The following is a 21,665-nucleotide window of genomic DNA, read 5'->3' as shown; positions in this document are numbered from 1 at the left end:
GGCCTAAAGTGGAAAAGGGAATATCTTCAAATGAATACTACACAGAAGCATTCTATGAAATTTCTTTCTGTTCTGTGCATTCAACTAACAGAGGTGAAGCTTACTTTTGATAGAGCAGTTCTGAAACACTCTTTCTGTAGAAACTGCAAGTGGACATTCCGAGCGCTAAGGGGCCTATAGTGGAAAAAGAAATATCCTCAAATACAAACTACACAGAAGCATTCTCTGAAACTTCTTTCTGTTCTGTGCATTCAACTAACAGAGTTGAAGCTTACTTTTGATTGAGCAGTTCTGAAACACTCTTTCTGTAGAAACTGCAAGTGGACATTTCGATCGCTATGGGGCATGTTGTGGAAAAAGGGATATCTTCAAATAAAAACTACACAGAAGCATTCTGTGATACTTCTTTCTGTTCTGTGCATTCAACTAACAGAGTTGAAGCGTACTTTTGATTGAGCAGTTCTCACACACTCTTTTTGTAGAAACTGCAGGTGGACATTCTGAGAGCTAAGGGGCTTATAGTGGAAAAAGGACTATCCCCATATAAACACTTTACAGAAGCATTCTGTGAAACTTCTTTCTATTCTGTGCATTCAACTAACAGAGTTGAACCTTACTTTTGATTGAGCAGTTCAGAAACACTCTTTCTGTAGAAACTGCAAGCGGACATTCGGAGCGCTAAGGGGCCCATAGTGGAAAAAGGAATATCTTCAAATAAAAACTACACAGAAGCATTCTGTGAAACTTCTTTCTCTTGTGTGCATTCAACCAACAGAGTTGAAGCTTACTTTTGATTGAGCAGTTCTGAAACACTCTTTCTGTAGAAACTACAGCGGCACATTCGGAGAGCTAACGGGCCTGTAGTGGAAAAAGCGAATCGGCAAATAAAAACTACACAGAAGCATTCTGTGAAACTTCTTTCTTTTCTGTGCATTCAACTAACAGAGTTGAAGCTTACTTTTGATTGAGTTGTTCTGAAAATCACTTTCTGTAGAAACTGCAGGTGGACATTCAGAGCGCTGAGGGACCTATACTGGAAAAAGGAAAACCGTGAAATAAAAACTACGCAGAAGCATTCTGTGAAAACCCTTTGTGTTCTGTGTAAGCAACTAAGAGAGTTGAAGCTTACTTTTGATTGAGCAGTTCTGAAACACACTTTCTTAAGAGACTGCAAATGGACACTCTGAGGGTTAAGGGGGTGTAGTGGTAAAAGAAATATCTTCAAATAAAAACTACACAGAAGCATTCTCTGAAACTTCTTTGTGTTCTGTGCATTCAACTAAGAGAGCTGAATCTTACTTTTGAGTGAGCAGTTCTGAAACACTCTTTCTGTAGAAACTGCAAGTGGAATTTCTGAGCGCTAAGGGGCCTACAGTGGAAAAAGGAATATCATGAAATAAAAACAACACAGAAGCATTCTGTGAAACCTCTTTCTGTTCTGCGCATTCAACTAACAGAGTTGAAGCATAATTTTGATTGAGCAGTTCTGAAACACTCTTTGTGTAGAAACTGCAAGTGGACATTTTGAGCGATAAGGGACCTATAGTGGAAAAAGGAATATCCCCAAAGAAAAACTACACCGAAGCATTCTGTGAAACTTTTTTCTGTTCTGTGAATTCAAGTAACAGAGTTGAAGATAATTTTTGATTAAGCAGGTCTGAAAAGCTCTTTCTGTAGAAACTGCAAGTGGACATTCACAGCGGTTAGGGGCCTAAAGTGGAAAAAGGAATATCTTCAAATAAAAACAACACAGAAGCATTCTATGAAATTCCTTTCTCTTCTGTACATTCAACTAACAGAGTTGAACCTTACTTTTGATTGAGCAGTTCTGAAACACTCTTTCTGTAGAAACTGCAAGTGGACATTCAGAGCACTAAGGGGCCTAGAGTGGAAAAAGGAATATCTTCAAATAAAAACTACACAGAAGCATTCTGTGAAACCCCTTTCTGTTCTGTGCATTCACCTAACAGAGTTGAAGCCTACTTTTGATTGAGCAGTTCTGAAACACTCTTTCTGTAGAAACTGCAAGTGGACATTTGGAGCGCTATGGGGCATATAGTGGAAAAAGGGATATCTTCAAATAAAAACTACACAGAAGCATTCTGTGAAACTTCTTTCTGTTCTGTGCATTCAACTAACAGAGTTGAACCTTACTTTTGATTGAGCATTTCAGAAACACTCTTTCTGTAGAAACTGCAATTGGACATTTGGAGCGCTAATTGGCCAATAGTGGAAAAAGAAATATCTTCAAATAAAAACTACACAGAAGCATTCTGTGAAACTTCTTTCTGTTCCGTGCATTCAATTAACAGAGTAGAAGTTTACTTTTGATTAAGCAGTTCTGAAACACTCTTTCTGTAGAAACTGCAAGCGGATATTCGGAGCCCTATGGGGCCTACAGTGGAAAAAGGAATATCTTCAACTAAAAACTACACAGAAGCATTATGTGAAACTTCTTTCTGTTCTCTTCATTCAACTAACAGAGTTGAAGCTTACTTTTGATTGAGCACATATGAAACACTCTTTCTGTAGAAACTGCAAGTGGACATTCTTGGCGGTAAGGGGAGTAGAGACGAAAAAGGAATATTCTCAAATAAAAACTACACAGAAGCATTCTGTGAAACCTCTTTCTGTTCTGTGCATTCAACTGAGTTGAAGCTTACTTTTGATTGAGCAGTTCTGAAACACTATTTCTGTGGAAACTGCAGGTGGACATTTCGATCGCTACGGGGCATATAGTGGAAAAAGGGATATCTTCCAATAAAAACTACACAGAAGCATTCTGTGAAACTTCTTTCTGTTCTGTGCATTCAACTAACAGAGTTGAAGCTGACTTTTGATTGAGCAGTTCTGACACACTCTTTTTGTGGAAACTGCAGGTGGACATTCTGAGCGCTAAGGGGCTTATAGTGGAAAAAGGACTATCCCCATATAAACACTTTACAGAAGCATTCTGTGAAACTTCTTTCTATTCTGTGCATTCAACTAACAGAGTTGAACTTTACTTTTGATTGAGCAGTTCAGGAACACTCTTTCTGTAGAAACTGCAAGCGGACATTCGGAGAGCTAACGGGCCTATAGTGGAAAAAGGTATATCTTCAAATAAAAACTACACAGAAGCATTCTGTGAAACTTCCTTCTGTTCTGTGCAAGCAACTAACAGAGTTGAAGCTTACTTTTGATTAAGCAGTTCTGAAACACTCTTTCTGTAGAAACTACAAGCGGACATTTGGAGCGCTAAGGGGCCTATAGTGGAAAAAGGAATATCTTCAACTAAAAACTACACAGAAGCATTATGTGAATCTTCTTTCTGTTCTGTGCATTCAACTAAAAGAGCTGAAGCTTACTTTTGATTGAGCAGATATGAAACACTCTTTCTGTAGAAACTGCAATTGGACATTCAGAGCGCTAAGGGGCCTATAGGGGAAAAAGGAATATCTTCAAATAAAAACAACACAGAAGCATTCTGTGAAACTTCCTTCTGTTCTGTGCATTCAACTAAAAGAGCTGAAGCTTACTTTTGATTATGCAGTTCTGAAACACACTTTCTGTAGAAACTGCAAGGGGACTTTCGGAGCGCTAAGGGGCCCGTAGTGAGAAAAGGAATATCTTCAAATAAAAACTACAGAGAAGCATTCTCTAAAACGTCTTTCTGTTCTGTGCATGCAACACACAGAGTTGAAGCTTACTTTTGATTAAGCAGTTCTGAAACACTATTTCTGTAGAAACTGTAAGTGGACATTCGGAGCGCTAAGAGGCCTATAGTGGAAAAAGGAACATCTTCAAATAAAAACTACAGAGAAGCATTCTGTGAATCCTCTTTCTGTTCTGTGCATTCAACTAACAGAGTTGAAGCTCAGTTTTGACTGAGCAGTTATGAAACACTCTTTCTGTAGAAACTGCAAGTGGACATTCGTAGCGGTAATGGGCCACGAGAGGAAAAAGGAATATCCTCAAATAAAAACTACACAGAAGCATTCTCTGAAACTTCTTTCTGTTCTCTGCTTTCAACTAACAGAATTGAAGCTTGCTTTTGATTGAGCAGTTCTGAAACACACTTTCTTAAGAGACTACAAGTGGACACTCTGAGGCTTAAGGGGGTAGAGTGGAAAAAGGAATGTCTTCAAATAGAAACTACACAGAAGCATTCTGTGAAACTTCTTTGTGTTCTGTGTATTCAACTAAGAGAGTTGAAGCTTACTTTTGACTGAGCAGTTCTGAAATACTCCTTCTGTAGAAACTGCAGGTGGACAATCTGAGCACTCAGGGGCCTATAGTGGAAAAAGGAATATCCTGAAATAAAAACAACACAGAAGCATTCTGTCAAACACCTTTCTGTTCTGCGCATTCAACTAACAGAGTTGAAGCTTACGTTTGATTGAGCACTTCTGAAACACTCTTTGTGTAGAAACTGCAAGTGGACACTTGGAGCGCTAAGGGACATATAGTGGAAAAAGCAATATCCCCAAAGAAAAACTACACCGAAGCATTCTGTGAAACTTTTTTCTGTTCTGTGAATTCAACTAACAGAGTTGAAGCTTACTTTTGATTAAGCAGTTCTGAAAAGCTCTTTCTGTAGAAACTGCAAGTGGACATTCACAGCGCTTAGGGGCCTAAAGTGGAAAAGGGAATATCTTCAAATGAATACTACACAGAAGCATTCTATGAAATTTCTTTCTGTTCTGTGCATTCAACTAACAGAGGTGAAGCTTACTTTTGATAGAGCAGTTCTGAAACACTCTTTCTGTAGAAACTGCAAGTGGACATTCCGAGCGCTAAGGGGCCTATAGTGGAAAAAGAAATATCCTCAAATACAAACTACACAGAAGCATTCTCTGAAACTTCTTTCTGTTCTGTGCATTCAACTAACAGAGTTGAAGCTTACTTTTGATTGAGCAGTTCTGAAACACTCTTTCTGTAGAAACTGCAAGTGGACATTTCGATCGCTATGGGGCATGTTGTGGAAAAAGGGATATCTTCAAATAAAAACTACACAGAAGCATTCTGTGATACTTCTTTCTGTTCTGTGCATTCAACTAACAGAGTTGAAGCGTACTTTTGATTGAGCAGTTCTCACACACTCTTTTTGTAGAAACTGCAGGTGGACATTCTGAGAGCTAAGGGGCTTATAGTGGAAAAAGGACTATCCCCATATAAACACTTTACAGAAGCATTCTGTGAAACTTCTTTCTATTCTGTGCATTCAACTAACAGAGTTGAACCTTACTTTTGATTGAGCAGTTCAGAAACACTCTTTCTGTAGAAACTGCAAGCGGACATTCGGAGCGCTAAGGGGCCCATAGTGGAAAAAGGAATATCTTCAAATAAAAACTACACAGAAGCATTCTGTGAAACTTCTTTCTCTTGTGTGCATTCAACCAACAGAGTTGAAGCTTACTTTTGATTGAGCAGTTCTGAAACACTCTTTCTGTAGAAACTACAGCGGCACATTCGGAGAGCTAACGGGCCTGTAGTGGAAAAAGCGAATCGGCAAATAAAAACTACACAGAAGCATTCTGTGAAACTTCTTTCTTTTCTGTGCATTCAACTAACAGAGTTGAAGCTTACTTTTGATTGAGTTGTTCTGAAAATCACTTTCTGTAGAAACTGCAGGTGGACATTCAGAGCGCTGAGGGACCTATACTGGAAAAAGGAAAACCGTGAAATAAAAACTACGCAGAAGCATTCTGTGAAAACCCTTTGTGTTCTGTGTAAGCAACTAAGAGAGTTGAAGCTTACTTTTGATTGAGCAGTTCTGAAACACACTTTCTTAAGAGACTGCAAATGGACACTCTGAGGGTTAAGGGGGTGTAGTGGTAAAAGAAATATCTTCAAATAAAAACTACACAGAAGCATTCTCTGAAACTTCTTTGTGTTCTGTGCATTCAACTAAGAGAGCTGAATCTTACTTTTGAGTGAGCAGTTCTGAAACACTCTTTCTGTAGAAACTGCAAGTGGAATTTCTGAGCGCTAAGGGGCCTACAGTGGAAAAAGGAATATCATGAAATAAAAACAACACAGAAGCATTCTGTGAAACCTCTTTCTGTTCTGCGCATTCAACTAACAGAGTTGAAGCATAATTTTGATTGAGCAGTTCTGAAACACTCTTTGTGTAGAAACTGCAAGTGGACATTTTGAGCGATAAGGGACCTATAGTGGAAAAAGGAATATCCCCAAAGAAAAACTACACCGAAGCATTCTGTGAAACTTTTTTCTGTTCTGTGAATTCAAGTAACAGAGTTGAAGATAATTTTTGATTAAGCAGGTCTGAAAAGCTCTTTCTGTAGAAACTGCAAGTGGACATTCACAGCGGTTAGGGGCCTAAAGTGGAAAAAGGAATATCTTCAAATAAAAACAACACAGAAGCATTCTATGAAATTCCTTTCTCTTCTGTACATTCAACTAACAGAGTTGAACCTTACTTTTGATTGAGCAGTTCTGAAACACTCTTTCTGTAGAAACTGCAAGTGGACATTCAGAGCACTAAGGGGCCTAGAGTGGAAAAAGGAATATCTTCAAATAAAAACTACACAGAAGCATTCTGTGAAACCCCTTTCTGTTCTGTGCATTCACCTAACAGAGTTGAAGCCTACTTTTGATTGAGCAGTTCTGAAACACTCTTTCTGTAGAAACTGCAAGTGGACATTTGGAGCGCTATGGGGCATATAGTGGAAAAAGGGATATCTTCAAATAAAAACTACACAGAAGCATTCTGTGAAACTTCTTTCTGTTCTGTGCATTCAACTAACAGAGTTGAACCTTACTTTTGATTGAGCATTTCAGAAACACTCTTTCTGTAGAAACTGCAATTGGACATTTGGAGCGCTAATTGGCCAATAGTGGAAAAAGAAATATCTTCAAATAAAAACTACACAGAAGCATTCTGTGAAACTTCTTTCTGTTCCGTGCATTCAATTAACAGAGTAGAAGTTTACTTTTGATTAAGCAGTTCTGAAACACTCTTTCTGTAGAAACTGCAAGCGGATATTCGGAGCCCTATGGGGCCTACAGTGGAAAAAGGAATATCTTCAACTAAAAACTACACAGAAGCATTATGTGAAACTTCTTTCTGTTCTCTTCATTCAACTAACAGAGTTGAAGCTTACTTTTGATTGAGCACATATGAAACACTCTTTCTGTAGAAACTGCAAGTGGACATTCTTGGCGGTAAGGGGAGTAGAGACGAAAAAGGAATATTCTCAAATAAAAACTACACAGAAGCATTCTGTGAAACCTCTTTCTGTTCTGTGCATTCAACTGAGTTGAAGCTTACTTTTGATTGAGCAGTTCTGAAACACTATTTCTGTGGAAACTGCAAGTGGACATTTCGATCGCTACGGGGCATATAGTGGAAAAAGGGATATCTTCCAATAAAAACTACACAGAAGCATTCTGTGAAACTTCTTTCTGTTCTGTGCATTCAACTAACAGAGTTGAAGCTGACTTTTGATTGAGCAGTTCTGACACACTCTTTTTGTGGAAACTGCAGGTGGACATTCTGAGCGCTAAGGGGCTTATAGTGGAAAAAGGACTATCCCCATATAAACACTTTACAGAAGCATTCTGTGAAACTTCTTTCTATTCTGTGCATTCAACTAACAGAGTTGAACTTTACTTTTGATTGAGCAGTTCAGGAACACTCTTTCTGTAGAAACTGCAAGCGGACATTCGGAGAGCTAACGGGCCTATAGTGGAAAAAGGTATATCTTCAAATAAAAACTACACAGAAGCATTCTGTGAAACTTCCTTCTGTTCTGTGCAAGCAACTAACAGAGTTGAAGCTTACTTTTGATTAAGCAGTTCTGAAACACTCTTTCTGTAGAAACTACAAGCGGACATTTGGAGCGCTAAGGGGCCTATAGTGGAAAAAGGAATATCTTCAACTAAAAACTACACAGAAGCATTATGTGAATCTTCTTTCTGTTCCGTGCATTCAATTAACAGAGTAGAAGTTTAGTTTTGATTAAGCAGTTCTGAAACACTCTTTCTGTAGAAACTGCAAGCGGATATTCGGAGCCCTATGGGGCCTACAGTGGAAAAAGGAATATCTTCAACTAAAAACTACACAGAAGCATTATGTGAAACTTCTTTCTGTTCTGTTCAATCAACTAACAGAGTTGAAGCTTACTTTTGATTGAGCACATATGAAAGACTCTTTCTGTAGAAACTGCAAGTGGACATTCTTGGCGGTAAGGGGAGTAGAGACGAAAAAGGAATATTCTCAAATAAAAACTACACAGAAGCATTCTGTGAAACCCCTGTCTGTTCTGTGCATTCAACTGAGTTGAAGCTTACTTTTGATTGAGCAGTTCTGAAACACTATTTCTGTGGAAACTGCAAGTGGACATTTCGATCGCTACGGGGCATATAGTGGAAAAAGGGATATCTTCCAATAAAAACTACACAGAAGCATTCTGTGAAACTTCTTTCTGTTCTGTGCATTCAACTAACAGAGTTGAAGCTGACTTTTGATTGAGCAGTTCTGACACACACTTTTTGTGGAAACTGCAGGTGGACATTCTGAGCGCTAAGGGGCTTATAGTGGAAAAAGGACTATCCCCATATAAACACTTCACAGAAGCATTCTGTGAAACTTCTTTCTATTCTGTGCATTCAACTAACAGAGTTGAACTTTACTTTTGATTGAGCAGTTCAGGAACACTCTTTCTGTAGAAACTGCAAGCGGACATTCGGAGAGCTAACGGGCCTATAGTGGAAAAAGGTATATCTTCAAATAAAAACTACACAGAAGCATTCTGTGAAACTTCCTTCTGTTCTGCGCAAGCAACTAACAGAGTTGAAGCTTACTTTTGATTAAGCAGTTCTGAAACACTCTTTCTGTAGAAACTACAAGCGGACATTTGGAGCGCTAAGGGGCCTATAGTGGAAAAAGGAATATCTTCAAATAAACTACACAGAAGCATTATGTGAATCTTCTTTCTGTTCTGTGCATTCAACTAAAAGAGCTGAAGCTTACTTTTGATTGAGCAGATATGAAACACTCTTTCTGTAGAAACTGCAATTGGACATTCAGAGCGCTAAGGGGCCTATAGGGGAAAAAGGAATATCTTCAAATAAAAACAACACAGAAGCATTCTGTGAAACTTCCTTCTGTTCTGTGCATTCAACTAAAAGAGCTGAAGTTTACTTTTGATTATGCAGTTCTGAAACACACTTTCTGTAGAAACTGCAAGGGGACTTTCGGAGCGCTAAGGGGCCCGTAGTGAGAAAAGGAATATCTTCAAATAAAAACTACAGAGAAGCATTCTCTAAAACGTCTTTCTGTTCTGTGCATTCAACTAACAGAGTTGAAGCTTACTTTTGATTGAGCAGTTCTGAAACACTCTTTCTGTAGAAACTGCAAGTGGACATTTCGATCGCTATGGGGCATGTTGTGGAAAAAGGGATATCTTCAAATAAAAACTACACAGAAGCATTCTGAGATACTTCTTTCTGTTCTGTGCATTCAACTAACAGAGTTGAAGCGTACTTTTGATTGAGCAGTTCTCACACACTCTTTTTGTAGAAACTGCAGGTGGACATTCTGAGAGCTAAGGGGCTTATAGTGGAAAAAGGACTATCCCCATATAAACACTTTACAGAAGCATTCTGTGAAACTTCTTTCTATTCTGTGCATTCAACTAACAGAGTTGAACCTTACTTTTGATTGAGCAGTTCAGAAACACTCTTTCTGTAGAAACTGCAAGCGGACATTCGGAGCGCTAAGGGGCCCATAGTGGAAAAAGGAATATCTTCAAATAAAAACTACACAGAAGCATTCTGTGAAACTTCTTTCTCTTGTGTGCATTCAACCAACAGAGTTGAAGCTTACTTTTGATTGAGCAGTTCTGAAACACTCTTTCTGTAGAAACTACAGCGGCACATTCGGAGAGCTAACGGGCCTGTAGTGGAAAAAGCGAATCGGCAAATAAAAACTACACAGAAGCATTCTGTGAAACTTCTTTCTTTTCTGTGCATTCAACTAACAGAGTTGAAGCTTACTTTTGATTGAGTTGTTCTGAAAATCACTTTCTGTAGAAACTGCAGGTGGACATTCAGAGCGCTGAGGGACCTATACTGGAAAAAGGAAAACCGTCAAATAAAAACTACGCAGAAGCATTCTGTGAAAACCCTTTGTGTTCTGTGTAAGCAACTAAGAGAGTTGAAGCTTACTTTTGATTGAGCAGTTCTGAAACACACTTTCTTAAGAGACTGCAAATGGACACTCTGAGGGTTAAGGGGGTGTAGTGGTAAAAGAAATATCTTCAAATAAAAACTACACAGAAGCATTCTCTGAAACTTCTTTGTGTTCTGTGCATTCAACTAAGAGAGCTGAATCTTACTTTTGAGTGAGCAGTTCTGAAACACTCTTTCTGTAGAAACTGCAAGTGGAATTTCTGAGCGCTATGGGGCCTACAGTGGAAAAAGGAATATCATGAAATAAAAACAACACAGAAGCATTCTGTGAAACCTCTTTCTGTTCTGCGCATTCAACTAACAGAGTTGAAGCATAATTTTGATTGAGCAGTTCTGAAACACTCTTTGTGTAGAAACTGCAAGTGGACATTTTGAGCGATAAGGGACCTATAGTGGAAAAAGGAATATCCCCAAAGAAAAACTACACCGAAGCATTCTGTGAAACTTTTTTCTGTTCTGTGAATTCAAGTAACAGAGTTGAAGATAATTTTTGATTAAGCAGGTCTGAAAAGCTCTTTCTGTAGAAACTGCAAGTGGACATTCACAGCGGTTAGGGGCCTAAAGTGGAAAAAGGAATATCTTCAAATAAAAACAACACAGAAGCATTCTATGAAATTCCTTTCTCTTCTGTACATTCAACTAACAGAGTTGAACCTTACTTTTGATTGAGCAGTTCTGAAACACTCTTTCTGTAGAAACTGCAAGTGGACATTCAGAGCACTAAGGGGCCTAGAGTGGAAAAAGGAATATCTTCAAATAAAAACTACACAGAAGCATTCTGTGAAACCCCTTTCTGTTCTGTGCATTCACCTAACAGAGTTGAAGCCTACTTTTGATTGAGCAGTTCTGAAACACTCTTTCTGTAGAAACTGCAAGTGGACATTTGGAGCGCTATGGGGCATATAGTGGAAAAAGGGATATCTTCAAATAAAAACTACACAGAAGCATTCTGTGAAACTTCTTTCTGTTCTGTGCATTCAACTAACAGAGTTGAACCTTACTTTTGATTGAGCATTTCAGAAACACTCTTTCTGTAGAAACTGCAATTGGACATTTGGAGCGCTAATTGGCCAATAGTGGAAAAAGAAATATCTTCAAATAAAAACTACACAGAAGCATTCTGTGAAACTTCTTTCTGTTCCGTGCATTCAATTAACAGAGTAGAAGTTTACTTTTGATTAAGCAGTTCTGAAACACTCTTTCTGTAGAAACTGCAAGCGGATATTCGGAGCCCTATGGGGCCTACAGTGGAAAAAGGAATATCTTCAACTAAAAACTACACAGAAGCATTATGTGAAACTTCTTTCTGTTCTCTTCATTCAACTAACAGAGTTGAAGCTTACTTTTGATTGAGCACATATGAAACACTCTTTCTGTAGAAACTGCAAGTGGACATTCTTGGCGGTAAGGGGAGTAGAGACGAAAAAGGAATATTCTCAAATAAAAACTACACAGAAGCATTCTGTGAAACCTCTTTCTGTTCTGTGCATTCAACTGAGTTGAAGCTTACTTTTGATTGAGCAGTTCTGAAACCCTATTTCTGTGCAAACTGCAAGTGGACATTTCGATCGCTACGGGGCATATAGTGGAAAAAGGGATATCTTCCAATAAAAACTACACAGAAGCATTCTGTGAAACTTCTTTCTGTTCTGTGCATTCAACTAACAGAGTTGAAGCTGACTTTTGATTGAGCAGTTCTGACACACTCTTTTTGTGGAAACTGCAGGTGGACATTCTGAGCGCTAAGGGGCTTATAGTGGAAAAAGGACTATCCCCATATAAACACTTTACAGAAGCATTCTGTGAAACTTCTTTCTATTCTGTGCATTCAACTAACAGAGTTGAACTTTACTTTTGATTGAGCAGTTCAGGAACACTCTTTCTGTAGAAACTGCAAGCGGACATTCGGAGAGCTAACGGGCCTATAGTGGAAAAAGGTATATCTTCAAATAAAAACTACACAGAAGCATTCTGTGAAACTTCCTTCTGTTCTGTGCAAGCAACTAACAGAGTTGAAGCTTACTTTTGATTAAGCAGTTCTGAAACACTCTTTCTGTAGAAACTACAAGCGGACATTTGGAGCGCTAAGGGGCCTATAGTGGAAAAAGGAATATCTTCAACTAAAAACTACACAGAAGCATTATGTGAATCTTCTTTCTGTTCCGTGCATTCAATTAACAGAGTAGAAGTTTAGTTTTGATTAAGCAGTTCTGAAACACTCTTTCTGTAGAAACTGCAAGCGGATATTCGGAGCCCTATGGGGCCTACAGTGGAAAAAGGAATATCTTCAACTAAAAACTACACAGAAGCATTATGTGAAACTTCTTTCTGTTCTGTTCAATCAACTAACAGAGTTGAAGCTTACTTTTGATTGAGCACATATGAAAGACTCTTTCTGTAGAAACTGCAAGTGGACATTCTTGGCGGTAAGGGGAGTAGAGACGAAAAAGGAATATTCTCAAATAAAAACTACACAGAAGCATTCTGTGAAACCCCTGTCTGTTCTGTGCATTCAACTGAGTTGAAGCTTACTTTTGATTGAGCAGTTCTGAAACACTATTTCTGTGGAAACTGCAAGTGGACATTTCGATCGCTACGGGGCATATAGTGGAAAAAGGGATATCTTCCAATAAAAACTACACAGAAGCATTCTGTGAAACTTCTTTCTGTTCTGTGCATTCAACTAACAGAGTTGAAGCTGACTTTTGATTGAGCAGTTCTGACACACTCTTTTTGTGGAAACTGCAGGTGGACATTCTGAGCGCTAAGGGGCTTATAGTGGAAAAAGGACTATCCCCATATAAACACTTTACAGAAGCATTCTGTGAAACTTCTTTCTATTCTGTGCATTCAACTAACAGAGTTGAACTTTACTTTTGATTGAGCAGTTCAGGAACACTCTTTCTGTAGAAACTGCAAGCGGACATTCGGAGAGCTAACGGGCCTATAGTGGAAAAAGGTATATCTTCAAATAAAAACTACACAGAAGCATTCTGTGAAACTTCCTTCTGTTCTGTGCAAGCAACTAACAGAGTTGAAGCTTACTTTTGATTAAGCAGTTCTGAAACACTCTTTCTGTAGAAACTACAAGCGGACATTTGGAGCGCTAAGGGGCCTATAGTGGAAAAAGGAATATCTTCAACTAAAAACTACACAGAAGCATTATGTGAATCTTCTTTCTGTTCTGTGCATTCAACTAAAAGAGCTGAAGCTTACTTTTGATTGAGCAGATATGAAACACTCTTTCTGTAGAAACTGCAATTGGACATTCAGAGCGCTAAGGGGCCTATAGGGGAAAAAGGAATATCTTCAAATAAAAACAACACAGAAGCATTCTGTGAAACTTCCTTCTGTTCTGTGCATTCAACTAAAAGAGCTGAAGCTTACTTTTGATTATGCAGTTCTGAAACACACTTTCTGTAGAAACTGCAAGGGGACTTTCGGAGCGCTAAGGGGCCCGTAGTGAGAAAAGGAATATCTTCAAATAAAAACTACAGAGAAGCATTCTCTAAAACGTCTTTCTGTTCTGTGCATTCAACTAACAGAGTTGAAGCTTACTTTTGATTGAGCAGTTCTGAAACACTCTTTCTGTAGAAACTGCAAGTGGACATTTCGATCGCTATGGGGCATGTTGTGGAAAAAGGGATATCTTCAAATAAAAACTACACAGAAGCATTCTGTGATACTTCTTTCTGTTCTGTGCATTCAACTAACAGAGTTGAAGCGTACTTTTGATTGAGCAGTTCTCACACACTCTTTTTGTAGAAACTGCAGGTGGACATTCTGAGAGCTAAGGGGCTTACAGTGGAAAAAGGACTATCCCCATATAAACACTTTACAGAAGCATTCTGTGAAACTTCTTTCTATTCTGTGCATTCAACTAACAGAGTTGAACCTTACTTTTGATTGAGCAGTTCAGAAACACTCTTTCTGTAGAAACTGCAAGCGGACATTCGGAGCGCTAAGGGGCCCATAGTGGAAAAAGGAATATCTTCAAATAAAAACTACACAGAAGCATTCTGTGAAACTTCTTTCTCTTGTGTGCATTCAACCAACAGAGTTGAAGCTTACTTTTGATTGAGGAGTTCTGAAACACTCTTTCTGTAGAAACTACAGCGGCACATTCGGAGAGCTAACGGGCCTGTAGTGGAAAAAGCCAATCGGCAAATAAAAACTACACAGAAGCATTCTGTGAAACTTCTTTCTTTTCTGTGCATTCAACTAACAGAGTTGAAGCTTACTTTTGATTGAGTTGTTCTGAAAATCACTTTCTGTAGAAACTGCAGGTGGACATTCAGAGCGCTGAGGGACCTATACTGGAAAAAGGAAAACCGTCAAATAAAAACTACGCAGAAGCATTCTGTGAAAACCCTTTGTGTTCTGTGTAAGCAACTAAGAGAGTTGAAGCTTACTTTTGATTGAGCAGTTCTGAAACACACTTTCTTAAGAGACTGCAAATGGACACTCTGAGGGTTAAGGGGGTGTAGTGGTAAAAGAAATATCTTCAAATAAAAACTACACAGAAGCATTCTCTGAAACTTCTTTGTGTTCTGTGCATTCAACTAAGAGAGCTGAATCTTACTTTTGAGTGAGCAGTTCTGAAACACTCTTTCTGTAGAAACTGCAAGTGGAATTTCTGAGCGCTATGGGGCCTACAGTGGAAAAAGGAATATCATGAAATAAAAACAACACAGAAGCATTCTGTGAAACCTCTTTCTGTTCTGCGCATTCAACTAACAGAGTTGAAGCATAATTTTGATTGAGCAGTTCTGAAACACTCTTTGTGTAGAAACTGCAAGTGGACATTTTGAGCGATAAGGGACCTATAGTGGAAAAAGGAATATCCCCAAAGAAAAACTACACCGAAGCATTCTGTGAAACTTTTTTCTGTTCTGTGAATTCAAGTAACAGAGTTGAAGATAATTTTTGATTAAGCAGGTCTGAAAAGCTCTTTCTGTAGAAACTGCAAGTGGACATTCACAGCGGTTAGGGGCCTAAAGTGGAAAAAGGAATATCTTCAAATAAAAACAACACAGAAGCATTCTATGAAATTCCTTTCTGTTCTGTGCATTCACCTAACAGAGTTGAAGCCTACTTTTGATTGAGCAGTTCTGAAACACTCTTTCTGTAGAAACTGCAAGTGGACATTTGGAGCGCTATGGGGCATATAGTGGAAAAAGGGATATCTTCAAATAAAAACTACACAGAAGCATTCTGTGAAACTTCTTTCTGTTCTGTGCATTCAACTAACAGAGTTGAACCTTACTTTTGATTGAGCATTTCAGAAACACTCTTTCTGTAGAAACTGCAATTGGACATTTGGAGCGCTAATTGGCCAATAGTGGAAAAAGAAATATCTTCAAATAAAAACTACACAGAAGCATTCTGTGAAACTTCTTTCTGTTCCGTGCATTCAATTAACAGAGTAGAAGTTTACTTTTGATTAAGCAGTTCTGAAACACTCTTTCTGTAGAAACTGCAAGCGGATATTCGGAGCCCTATGGGGCCTACAGTGGAAAAAGGAATATCTTCAACTAAAAACTACACAGAAGCATTATGTGAAACTTCTTTCTGTTCTCTTCATTCAACTAACAGAGTTGAAGCTTACTTTTGATTGAGCACATATGAAACACTCTTTCTGTAGAAACTGCAAGTGGACATTCTTGGCGGTAAGGGGAGTAGAGACGAAAAAGGAATATTCTCAAATAAAAACTACACAGAAGCATTCTGTGAAACCTCTTTCTGTTCTGTGCATTCAACTGAGTTGAAGCTTACTTTTGATTGAGCAGTTCTGAAACACTATTTCTGTGGAAACTGCAAGTGGACATTTCGATCGCTACGGGGCATATAGTGGAAAAAGGGATATCTTCCAATAAAAACTACACAGAAGCATTCTGTGAAACTTCTTTCTGTTCTGTGCATTCAACTAACAGAGTTGAAGCTGACTTTTGATTGAGCAGTTCTGACACACTCTTTTTGTGGAAACTGCAGGTGGACATTCTGAGCGCTAAGGGGCTTATAGTGGAAAAAGGACTATCCCCATATAAACACTTTACAGAAGCATTCTGTGAAACTTCTTTCTATTCTGTGCATTCAACTAACAGAGTTGAACTTTACTTTTGATTGAGCAGTTCAGGAACACTCTTTCTGTAGAAACTGCAAGCGGACATTCGGAGAGCTAACGGGCCTATAGTGGAAAAAGGTATATCTTCAAATAAAAACTACACAGAAGCATTCTGTGAAACTTCCTTCTGTTCTGTGCAAGCAACTAACAGAGTTGAAGCTTACTTTTGATTATGCAGTTCTGAAACACACTTTCTGTAGAAACTGCAAGGGGACTTTCGGAGCGCTAAGGGGCCCGTAGTGAGAAAAGGAATATCTTCAAATAAAAACTACAGAGAAGCATTCTCTAAAACGTCTTTCTGTTCTGTGCATTCAACTAACAGAGTTGAAGCTTACTTTTGATTGAGCAGTTCTGAAACACTCTTTCTGTAGAAACTGCAAGTGGACATTTCGATCGCTATGGGGCATGTTGTGGAAAAAGGGATATCTTCAAATAAAAACTACACAGAAGCATTCTGTGATACTTCTTTCTGTTCTGTGCATTCAACTAACAGAGTTGAAGCGTACTTTTGATTGAGCAGTTCTCACACACTCTTTTTGTAGAAACTGCAGGTGGACATTCTGAGAGCTAAGGGGCTTATAGTGGAAAAAGGACTATCCCCATATAAACACTTTACAGAAGCATTCTGTGAAACTTCTTTCTATTCTGTGCATTCAACTAACAGAGTTGAACCTTACTTTTGATTGAGCAGTTCAGAAACACTCTTTCTGTAGAAACTGCAAGCGGACATTCGGAGCGCTAAGGGGCCCATAGTGGAAAAAGGAATATCTTCAAATAAAAACTACACAGAAGCATTCTGTGAAACTTCTTTCTCTTGTGTGCATTCAACCAACAGAGTTGAAGCTTACTTTTGATTGAGCAGTTCTGAAACACTCTTTCTGTAGAAACTACAGCGGCACATTCGGAGAGCTAACGGGCCTGTAGTGGAAAAAGCCAATCGGCAAATAAAAACTACACAGAAGCATTCTGTGAAACTTCTTTCTTTTCTGTGCATTCAACTAACAGAGTTGAAGCTTACTTTTGATTGAGTTGTTCTGAAAATCACTTTCTGTAGAAACTGCAGGTGGACATTCAGAGCGCTGAGGGACCTATACTGGAAAAAGGAAAACCGTCAAATAAAAACTACGCAGAAGCATTCTGTGAAAACCCTTTGTGTTCTGTGTAAGCAACTAAGAGAGTTGAAGCTTACTTTTGATTGAGCAGTTCTGAAACACACTTTCTTAAGAGACTGCAAATGGACACTCTGAGGGTTAAGGGGGTGTAGTGGTAAAAGAAATATCTTCAAATAAAAACTACACAGAAGCATTCTCTGAAACTTCTTTGTGTTCTGTGCATTCAACTAAGAGAGCTGAATCTTACTTTTGAGTGAGCAGTTCTGAAACACTCTTTCTGTAGAAACTGCAAGTGGAATTTCTGAGCGCTATGGGGCCTACAGTGGAAAAAGGAATATCATGAAATAAAAACAACACAGAAGCATTCTGTGAAACCTCTTTCTGTTCTGCGCATTCAACTAACAGAGTTGAAGCATAATTTTGATTGAGCAGTTCTGAAACACTCTTTGTGTAGAAACTGCAAGTGGACATTTTGAGCGATAAGGGACCTATAGTGGAAAAAGGAATATCCCCAAAGAAAAACTACACCGAAGCATTCTGTGAAACTTTTTTCTGTTCTGTGAATTCAAGTAACAGAGTTGAAGATAATTTTTGATTAAGCAGGTCTGAAAAGCTCTTTCTGTAGAAACTGCAAGTGGACATTCACAGCGGTTAGGGGCCTAAAGTGGAAAAAGGAATATCTTCAAATAAAAACAACACAGAAGCATTCTATGAAATTCCTTTCTCTTCTGTACATTCAACTAACAGAGTTGAACCTTACTTTTGATTGAGCAGTTCTGAAACACTCTTTCTGTAGAAACTGCAAGTGGACATTCAGAGCACTAAGGGGCCTAGAGTGGAAAAAGGAATATCTTCAAATAAAAACTACACAGAAGCATTCTGTGAAACCCCTTTCTGTTCTGTGCATTCACCTAACAGAGTTGAAGCCTACTTTTGATTGAGCAGTTCTGAAACACTCTTTCTGTAGAAACTGCAAGTGGACATTTGGAGCGCTATGGGGCATATAGTGGAAAAAGGGATATCTTCAAATAAAAACTACACAGAAGCATTCTGTGAAACTTCTTTCTGTTCTGTGCATTCAACTAACAGAGTTGAACCTTACTTTTGATTGAGCATTTCAGAAACACTCTTTCTGTAGAAACTGCAATTGGACATTTGGAGCGCTAATTGGCCAATAGTGGAAAAAGAAATATCTTCAAATAAAAACTACACAGAAGCATTCTGTGAAACTTCTTTCTGTTCCGTGCATTCAATTAACAGAGTAGAAGTTTACTTTTGATTAAGCAGTTCTGAAACACTCTTTCTGTAGAAACTGCAAGCGGATATTCGGAGCCCTATGGGGCCTACAGTGGAAAAAGGAATATCTTCAACTAAAAACTACACAGAAGCATTATGTGAAACTTCTTTCTGTTCTCTTCATTCAACTAACAGAGTTGAAGCTTACTTTTGATTGAGCACATATGAAACACTCTTTCTGTAGAAACTGCAAGTGGACATTCTTGGCGGTAAGGGGAGTAGAGACGAAAAAGGAATATTCTCAAATAAAAACTACACAGAAGCATTCTGTGAAACCTCTTTCTGTTCTGTGCATTCAACTGAGTTGAAGCTTACTTTTGATTGAGCAGTTCTGAAACACTATTTCTGTGCAAACTGCAAGTGGACATTTCGATCGCTACGGGGCATATAGTGGAAAAAGGGATATCTTCCAATAAAAACTACACAGAAGCATTCTGTGAAACTTCTTTCTGTTCTGTGCATTCAACTAACAGAGTTGAAGCTGACTTTTGATTGAGCAGTTCTGACACACTCTTTTTGTGGAAACTGCAGGTGGACATTCTGAGCGCTAAGGGGCTTATAGTGGAAAAAGGACTATCCCCATATAAACACTTTACAGAAGCATTCTGTGAAACTTCTTTCTATTCTGTGCATTCAACTAACAGAGTTGAACTTTACTTTTGATTGAGCAGTTCAGGAACACTCTTTCTGTAGAAACTGCAAGCGGACATTCGGAGAGCTAACGGGCCTATAGTGGAAAAAGGTATATCTTCAAATAAAAACTACACAGAAGCATTCTGTGAAACTTCCTTCTGTTCTGTGCAAGCAACTAACAGAGTTGAAGCTTACTTTTGATTAAGCAGTTCTGAAACACTCTTTCTGTAGAAACTACAAGCGGACATTTGGAGCGCTAAGGGGCCTATAGTGGAAAAAGGAATATCTTCAACTAAAAACTACACAGAAGCATTATGTGAATCTTCTTTCTGTTCCGTGCATTCAATTAACAGAGTAGAAGTTTAGTTTTGATTAAGCAGTTCTGAAACACTCTTTCTGTAGAAACTGCAAGCGGATATTCGGAGCCCTATGGGGCCTACAGTGGAAAAAGGAATATCTTCAACTAAAAACTACACAGAAGCATTATGTGAAACTTCTTTCTGTTCTGTTCAATCAACTAACAGAGTTGAAGCTTACTTTTGATTGAGCACATATGAAAGACTCTTGCTGTAGAAACTGCAAGTGGACATTCTTGGCGGTAAGGGGAGTAGAGACGAAAAAGGAATATTCTCAAATAAAAACTACACAGAAGCATTCTGTGAAACCCCTGTCTGTTCTGTGCATTCAACTGAGTTGAAGCTTACTTTTGATTGAGCAGTTCTGAAACACTATTTCTGTGGAAACTGCAAGTGGACATTTCGATCGCTACGGGGCATATAGTGGAAAAAGGGATATCTTCCAATAAAAACTACACAGAAGCATTCTGTGAAACTTCTTTCTGTTCTGTGCATTCAACTAACAGAGTTGAAGCTGACTTTTGATTGAGCAGTTCTGACACACTCTTTTTGTGGAAACTGCAGGTGGACATTCTGAGCGCTAAGGGGCTTATAGTGGAAAAAGGACTATCCCCATATAAACACTTTACAGAAGCATTCTGTGAAACTTCTTTCTATTCTGTGCATTCAACTAACAGAGTTGAACTTTACTTTTGATTGAGCAGTTCAGGAACACTCTTTCTGTAGAAACTGCAAGCGGACATTCGGAGAGCTAACGGGCCTATAGTGGAAAAAGGTATATCTTCAAATAAAAACTACACAGAAGCATTCTGTGAAACTTCCTTCTGTTCTGTGCAAGCAACTAACAGAGTTGAAGCTTACTTTTGATTAAGCAGTTCTGAAACACTCTTTCTGTAGAAACTACAAGCGGACATTTGGAGCGCTAAGGGGCCTATAGTGGAAAAAGGAATATCTTCAACTAAAAACTACACAGAAGCATTATGTGAATCTTCTTTCTGTTCTGTGCATTCAACTAAAAGAGCTGAAGCTTACTTTTGATTGAGCAGATATGAAACACTCTTTCTGTAGAAACTGCAATTGGACATTCAGAGCGCTAAGGGGCCTATAGGGGAAAAAGGAATATCTTCAAATAAAAACAACACAGAAGCATTCTGTGAAACTTCCTTCTGTTCTGTGCATTCAACTAAAAGAGCTGAAGCTTACTTTTGATTATGCAGTTCTGAAACACACTTTCTGTAGAAACTGCAAGGGGACTTTCGGAGCGCTAAGGGGCCCGTAGTGAGAAAAGGAATATCTTCAAATAAAAACTACAGAGAAGCATTCTCTAAAACGTCTTTCTGTTCTGTGCATTCAACTAACAGAGTTGAAGCTTACTTTTGATTGAGCAGTTCTGAAACACTCTTTCTGTAGAAACTGCAAGTGGACATTTCGATCGCTATGGGGCATGTTGTGGAAAAAGGGATATCTTCAAATAAAAACTACACAGAAGCATTCTGTGATACTTCTTTCTGTTCTGTGCATTCAACTAACAGAGTTGAAGCGTACTTTTGATTGAGCAGTTCTCACACACTCTTTTTGTAGAAACTGCAGGTGGACATTCTGAGAGCTAAGGGGCTTACAGTGGAAAAAGGACTATCCCCATATAAACACTTTACAGAAGCATTCTGTGAAACTTCTTTCTATTCTGTGCATTCAACTAACAGAGTTGAACCTTACTTTTGATTGAGCAGTTCAGAAACACTCTTTCTGTAGAAACTGCAAGCGGACATTCGGAGCGCTAAGGGGCCCATAGTGGAAAACGGAATATCTTCAAATAAAAACTACACAGAAGCATTCTGTGAAACTTCTTTCTCTTGTGTGCATTCAACCAACAGAGTTGAAGCTTACTTTTGATTGAGGAGTTCTGAAACACTCTTTCTGTAGAAACTACAGCGGCACATTCGGAGA

Source organism: Symphalangus syndactylus, chromosome 12 (assembly GCF_028878055.3).
Source record: "Symphalangus syndactylus isolate Jambi chromosome 12, NHGRI_mSymSyn1-v2.1_pri, whole genome shotgun sequence".
NCBI classification, from domain to species: Eukaryota; Metazoa; Chordata; class Mammalia; order Primates; family Hylobatidae; genus Symphalangus; species Symphalangus syndactylus.
Note: the sequence above shows the minus strand (reverse complement) of the source record.